The sequence below is a fragment of the Saccostrea echinata genome, unplaced genomic scaffold (assembly GCF_033153115.1).
Source record: "Saccostrea echinata isolate AGI-Se365-2 ecotype Australia unplaced genomic scaffold, CSIRO_AGI_Sech_v1 ptg000010l, whole genome shotgun sequence".
NCBI classification, from domain to species: Eukaryota; Metazoa; Mollusca; class Bivalvia; order Ostreida; family Ostreidae; genus Saccostrea; species Saccostrea echinata.
Window position 1 is genome coordinate 11,989,108 of NW_026889759.1, and position 6,927 is coordinate 11,996,034.

The following is a 6,927-nucleotide window of genomic DNA, read 5'->3' on the forward strand; positions in this document are numbered from 1 at the left end:
TTTTAGTTTACATGCATATACACATGTAGATATTAAATTTATTTCATTTTATATAATTTTTCAACCTGCTTTCCCTTTGTTGTTTTTTTTTATGTTTGTTTTTATTTTATTATTTTCCCCTTACGAAAACGTCGGTATTCTATATCGATGAGAAAAACATGTACTTACCAACTGAGGAATAATTTAAATTTAACGTGAAAGGGACACCATACATTTTTAAGTAAAAAATACATAACACAGCGTTAGTCGTTAAATTTCTTCAAAGTTTTACATTTTGTGAATAATGCACAGGTTAAGAAATTAACCTTGGGGAATAATTTATAGGGAAATAAACACAGAACACATGTAGTTATTTGTTTTTAGAACTTGTACTGAAAAATAATGACGCCACCGTGCCTTCTTCGCTACCCCAGCAGTGTTTGTTCGTGTGATTTTAAACTTGCCAGACAACCATTTAAATTGAGTTCAATAAAAATAAACTCTCAAGATACTGATGTACAAGTAACACTAACTGACACAATGCGCCGTTGCTTTATTTTTCTGTTTTTACAGAAAGTTGCACGGTACATGTATACCCGATTTCGCGGACTCAACGATACCCTGATATCGAGGACTATACGCGATTTCACGGATAATACCCGATTTCGAGATTAAAATTTTTAGCTACCCAAGTTCTACTTGTTCAAACTCGGTTGGAAGAGTTTCAAATTTGCTTTTTCTTTTAGAAACGACTTTCATTGATTGGATTTGGTCTGCTACAGTTTTCTCTGAAACAGATCGTTTTACCATTAAAAAGAACAATACCCCCTCCCCCAAAAGAGTGTCGGGGGGGGGGGCTCCTTCTTGTGCCTCGTCTGAAAATTATTGTTCTTTTTCGATCCTTTGTTTTGACTATTATTTGTTCTGCACTACAAAGGTATACATATACGTAATGCATACTTATATATTACAGGTAGGTCTTACCAATTAGTAACTACTGTACAGCAGGTTAAAATCACGGTCGGAAAAGATCTCGATTTGTTCATCTTGCAGCAAATCGCGGTCTTTTGAATTCGCGGAAAGGAAAAATTATACAAAAAAAAAAAACTTTTTCAGCACTGCAAATATTTTTCTTGCGTATTGTGTCGATTCTGAACCCGATTAAATCGAACAGAACACCGTACTGATCCCGATTAGAAGACAAACTGTTGTACGATTTACAATGTTACGCATTCAGATAAATTTTCTTTCTTTCTCGTTTTCTTGATTTCTTTCTTTTTATTGAATATTTTTGAAATACATGAGTCTATACTAGAGTGATTTATTCAAGTGATTTCAAGTCGTATCCAAAACATTCATGTAAAAAAAGAAGCCCTTTGGCAGGTGTTCGTTCATATGTATGTTTTGAGTAGAGTACAGAGTAGTATTTACTGCAGTATATTGAAATCACCATGAATCTAAATAAGTTGTCAGTACCGGTACTGTTAATAAAATTGAATTAATGTGTTGTGTTGTCTTTACTACGTAAGTGCCTTGATTAAAGATAATAGGACTGAGTGATACGCACGGGTGAAATCTAACAGTACATGTTTTATAATTACATGTACATCACACCTCTACTGGGTGGCAGAATTAAATTTTAGTTATAGATGTTTATTTATCAATTAAGTTAAAAAAAAAAACAACTACGTCTTAGTAATTGATCAGTACACCCGCATAATTAGGAAGACAGTCTACATCTCCGCTATATTAATTACTGCTTTTATGTTTGCAAGGAAAAACAAATAGAGTTAACGAATCTAATTTAGGAATGACTCTAATTGTTGGCCAAATTCTGACCCAAACCAGGTTATACTCGAATAATTTGGCCAAGAATTAGAGTCATTCCTTATAATTTAATTTTAAAATCATTAAATAACTATAGGTGTAAAATTTCGTTGCTTTTCATTAGTTCAAATTTGCCGCTCAATAATACAAACGTAGTAATGGAAGTAACGGAAGTGATGGGAAGCGAGGGGAGGTAAAAACTGATACATAGGCCTAGCAGACTTGTTGTTTGTTTACATGTGGTAAGATCGAATTATTGTTTGAAGTTAAAGGTACATTTATTAAATCTGGAATTTTCCATGAATCCCGAGGACTGGAAATGAGAGGATTATATGGATACAGATGATTCAGCTGGTTGTCGGGGGGGGGGGGGGGGTCCCATACCAAACCAGATTATACAGAAATAATTTGTGTTCCTTTTTGGATATTAACCAATCAGAGGCTAGAATACAAACAAAATTAAATTATTCACAGATATCGGTAATATTTCAATTTATCCTTATCAATTTCTGAGGAATTATTCACTGAATGTTGAATTCGCGGAATTTTTATTTCCGCGAATATAGTGAATATTAACTCCGCGAGTTCATTTCCTGCTGTACAGTATAAGAGAAAAAGAAATATTATTCGAATAACTTGCGTTTCTTCTTTATATTAATTTTTTTGAAAATGGTACATTATTTACTTTTACAATAATTTTGAAATTTCAAAGCAATATCTAACAAACGATTAATTTGAGGAAATGTTGTGTAAACTGCGTGTTTCTTTAATTCCATATGTTTCCGTAATTATTTATACATTAATTTATTCTTTAGAGGTGCCTTTGGATTTCGATTTACCCTGCTTAAAATCTGCAAGCAATTTTGAACAGAATAATTATATTAACAAAATTTTACAATCATGTAGATTTGTAAAATTAGGCCCATCGTAAACCACTTGCCTAAATAGATCTATTTTCATATCATAGCATCAGAAGGGACATACAGTATATGAATTTTAAAGCAGTTCTCAGAACTTTTCAAATGCCCCTCGTACATTTCGATCTGGCAGATATTTGAGATTTCCTATTGCAAAACATGAACTTTGAGTTTATATACAGTTATGAATGTGAGGGTGGGGGTGTTATCATTAATTTGGTAAGCTCAGTGCTTACAGTGCCTCTCCAAATCCCCTCCCCTTTCGAAAAAAGGCGGGAAGGCTCTATACACTGTACAGGAAAATATTTTTTTTTAGACATTCAGAAAATTATATTGTATAAAAATGTAAATATTGAACTTATCTTTTCAGGTTTCAACTTAAGGTACCTGGTCTTTACCCTCCGGAAAAATGCTTAAAGACAATGAAGTACTGATCAACAGAAATACTGTTGTTTGCTTAAAAAGGGAAAATATATGCATATAAAGTGTTCAATCTATTCATCTTGGTCCATTAGAATGTTAAAATGTGAAGAATGCTTAATTGAACACAAATATAATATACCTGTATATTCTAATACATTTTATTTGAAATCAAGGGCATATTGCTCTTAATTCATAAAAAAATACAAAGAATCAGAACTCTTCAGTGTGCAGCGTATAGAGGGTTCTTTAAACCAGTGGATATTTGATTTGTTTGTAAGGCTCATTATTTGAACTGTATTTTCTTGGGATTAAGATTTAATTATGCAAATGGTAATCCAACTTAAATTATACCCATTTCCGTTTTTCCCGATCATGACAAGGAGCACACGGCGGATGTGACAGTCGCCCGCGTGGCGCAGTAGTTAGAGCGTTTGCTCTGGAGTCGCGGAGTAAGGAGTTGATCATTACGTCGCGGGTTCGAATAATCCAACTGTGGGACGTGGAGACCGGTCCTTCGGATGAGACAGTAGGTCCTGTGTCGCAGTAGGTGCTGGCACTAAAAAGATCCTTCATTGCTAAATGGCCCTGAGTGCCGAGTATAGGTCAAAATTTGCAGCTCTCCACCGGCAAGTGGTGGCGTCTCCATATGAGTGAAAAACTCATATGGGACGTTAAAACAACAAACAAGTAAACAAACAAACAAAGCGGATGTGACCGGTCGGCAGGGGTTGCTCACCTCTCCATGGCACCTGATCCCACCTTTGATCTTTATGGAGGTCCGTGTTTGCTCTGCTCCCGATTCGCATTCTTTAAATGGATTCCGTCCAAGCCATTGCGTCCAGTTTCTACAGGAGTGAACTCAAAAGAGCGGTGAGACAATTTATGGCAGCAACTTTGAGGGGGTGGAGTTGTAGTTCATTACCTTTCTTTATTAAAATCCAAAACCTCTAATCACGGAGTCGTAGAACCTTGGGAGCAACAGAGATGGAACTACTGATATTTGACCTTAAAAGCGAGTCAATGTCATTGTTAACATCAAATCATCTTTTAATTTTCCTCATTATATAATTATCTAAATCTGCTTACCATCCGTACTCACCCCAATCCCCAACTCCAGTTCCTTTTTGTAAAGGCAAAAGCGAAAATAGATTATTACTTTTGTTTTAACTTCAACCTTGGATCGATGCAATGTTTTAGGGTACGGTAATCAAGATACCATATATAAAAACTTTTTGCAACGTTTTATTGTCATTATTGCAGGCCTAGGTACCTATAAAGTATCAACTTTATCGACAAGAAGAACAACTTTGGTACTTGCAAAAATGACTAAAAAGAAAAACTATTGTACTTTTTATATCGGGAATTTCTTCAGGTATATGCTTTACTGACAAATATCACACAGCAAGCTGACCAAATTTATTTGTTTTAGAGCAGGATATTAAAACAGTTTTTTCAAACTAGTCTTTTTATGTTGGCCGTGGAGCTACAGCAGGTACATATTTTTTACTTAATATTGCCATTGTTTATAAGACCTCATAAAATATTCTGTTGTTATGAAATATAACAATTGTACTTTATTCACTTTTGTATGTGTTTTTCAAGGCTATGGAGCTAGAGGAAGCTGAAAGGATACGGAACATAAAATGCAATATCATGCAACAAGTACATGGGGGATTAATTGTAAGTAATTCAGAGTGTTGTGGAGGATCCAAGATTTTTCATGCCCCACTACCACCGGTTGTCAAAATAGATTGATAACTTGGCATTATGGTGTATTTATTAGCTTAATGCAAATTTCTTCTTCTTGTTCCTTTTTTATGAATGAAAAATTCTAGGGTCTCCGAACTCTTAAAGCTGGATCCGCCGATATATAAGCCGTAATCAATTTTTAAAAATCAATACAAATTTTATAGGAATTGTGATTTTAATAACTTTCTGCTTGAAAATAATATCTATTTAATTAATGATAGAATGTGATTATCTAAAAAGACCTGTGCAACCAAATAAATACAAGAGGACATGGTCTGAAAACGGGAAATGATGGCTGCTGTGCACGCAGAGCTAATGGTAACGAGTGATTACAATCAATTCCTCATCAATTTTAACTGTATAACATATTCTCGAGAATATGATGTTACATCTATTTATTTATTGAAAATATTTATAATAGACCCTTGAAAAAAAGAAGGCTGAAAAACTCATTATAGTAGGCTATTTTTCTTGCTAAACTTTTAAGTAACAATGCACCAATCTAAATCAAATTTATGTCCAGAATTGATCAAAATACTGATAGGGATTTTTTTTACTCCAGAATTACATCAGGAAAATTATTTTGGCTGCAAATGAGAAGCTACTGAATGAAACTTCTCGGGTAGGTGTAAACTTTTAAGCTTGTTTCTGAAAGCCAAAACTCAAAACAGAAAAGTCCACAAGAGCAAGTTCTGCATTGAAAATTTCAACAATATTAAAAGACTGCTCTTTTTGGTTTCCTCAAAATTAGTTGCAGATCAGGTCCATCCAAATATAGATAAAAATTCAGATGAAAGGGTCATGTTAATAAAATACTTTAATTTATAAATGAAGTGTATACCAGCATTGTTTTCCTTTGATCTAAACCCGAACTTATTCCTTCGAAAATAGGATTTCGAACCAAGAAAGTACGTTGAAGAGCAGACGCAGACAACGGCGACATTTTTGTACCAAGAAAGCTTTTCTTCAAGACGAGTTCACAGGTTGACATTAATCTATCTTTATTCTTTAAAATAAAAATTTAAATCACACGTTTGTAAGTGTTTCTCTTAAAAATAAATTCGAATTCCTTTTCTTGCTTTTTGCTTTTTGAAGAGAGTCGCGACTACGGATGAAGAATTGTTGACAGAAACCATTTCCGTTCCAGTCGTGCATCGGTCTGCTAGAAATGTAAGGAGTCTATCGGTGACAGAGAGGCTATTTTTATTATTACTGAAACTGTTGTAAAAATAGAACCTTTCTTGTATTAAAAAAAAAAACAAAAAAACATCCCAAGGGCCTTAACGATCACCTGAGTATAATACAACATTGTAAAGGACCCACAGAGGTATAAAATAAAACAAAAATACACTGATAGATGATCGAAGCTATGTTGCACAAAAGCAAGAGAAATCAGATGATCAGGAATCAACAAAATAATTAGTTTATTACTCAGTAACAAATGTTAAAGCGGATCTATTTACTTGTCTGTACCCCCCCCCCCGTCCCCCCATCTGTCACTATCACCATTCTAACTAAAGAAAACAAAAGTACTTCAGCACAATTAAGATACCAATTGCATTTCTTCTCGCTTTGGTCTCTCTTGTTCTTTTAATTTTGGAAGGGGCACATTTGTTATTATTAACTATACACTTAGTTTGAATGTTTGCTTAATACCCAGGAGCAGAGAAGAAGATTTTCAAAGAATTTATGCATTTTCGCTAAATGATCATTAAAGCCCAGCCCTAACTTCAGATCCCCTGATCCCGGGGCCACAAATTTCACAATTTCATCCTTGCTCATCATAATCAGACACCTAGTTCATCTTCGAAATACACAGGGGGAGAAAAGAAGATTTTAAAAGAATTTATGTTTTTCCACTACAGTATATGATCATTAAAGCCCCGCCTAAATCCAGAACCCCTGATCCTGGGGTCAGAAATTTCACGATTTTGGAAGAGGCACCCTTGCTTATCATAACCAGGGACCCAGTTAATCTTCTAAATATAGAGGGGGAGAGAGGACAATTTTTAAAGAATATATGCATTTTCAG

At 34.4% G+C, this 6,927-nt stretch overlaps 1 long non-coding RNA gene across 1 annotated transcript; it reads left to right on the forward strand.

Moving 5' to 3' along the window:
• Positions 1 to 5,124: 5,124 nt before the first annotated feature.
• Positions 5,125 to 5,529, forward strand: LOC133184733 (uncharacterized). The gene is made up of 3 exons (XR_009720852.1): positions 5,125 to 5,213; positions 5,317 to 5,352; positions 5,458 to 5,529. It is a non-coding gene; the product is annotated as an uncharacterized LOC133184733 (long non-coding RNA).
• The last annotated feature ends 1,398 nt before the right edge of the window (positions 5,530 to 6,927 follow it).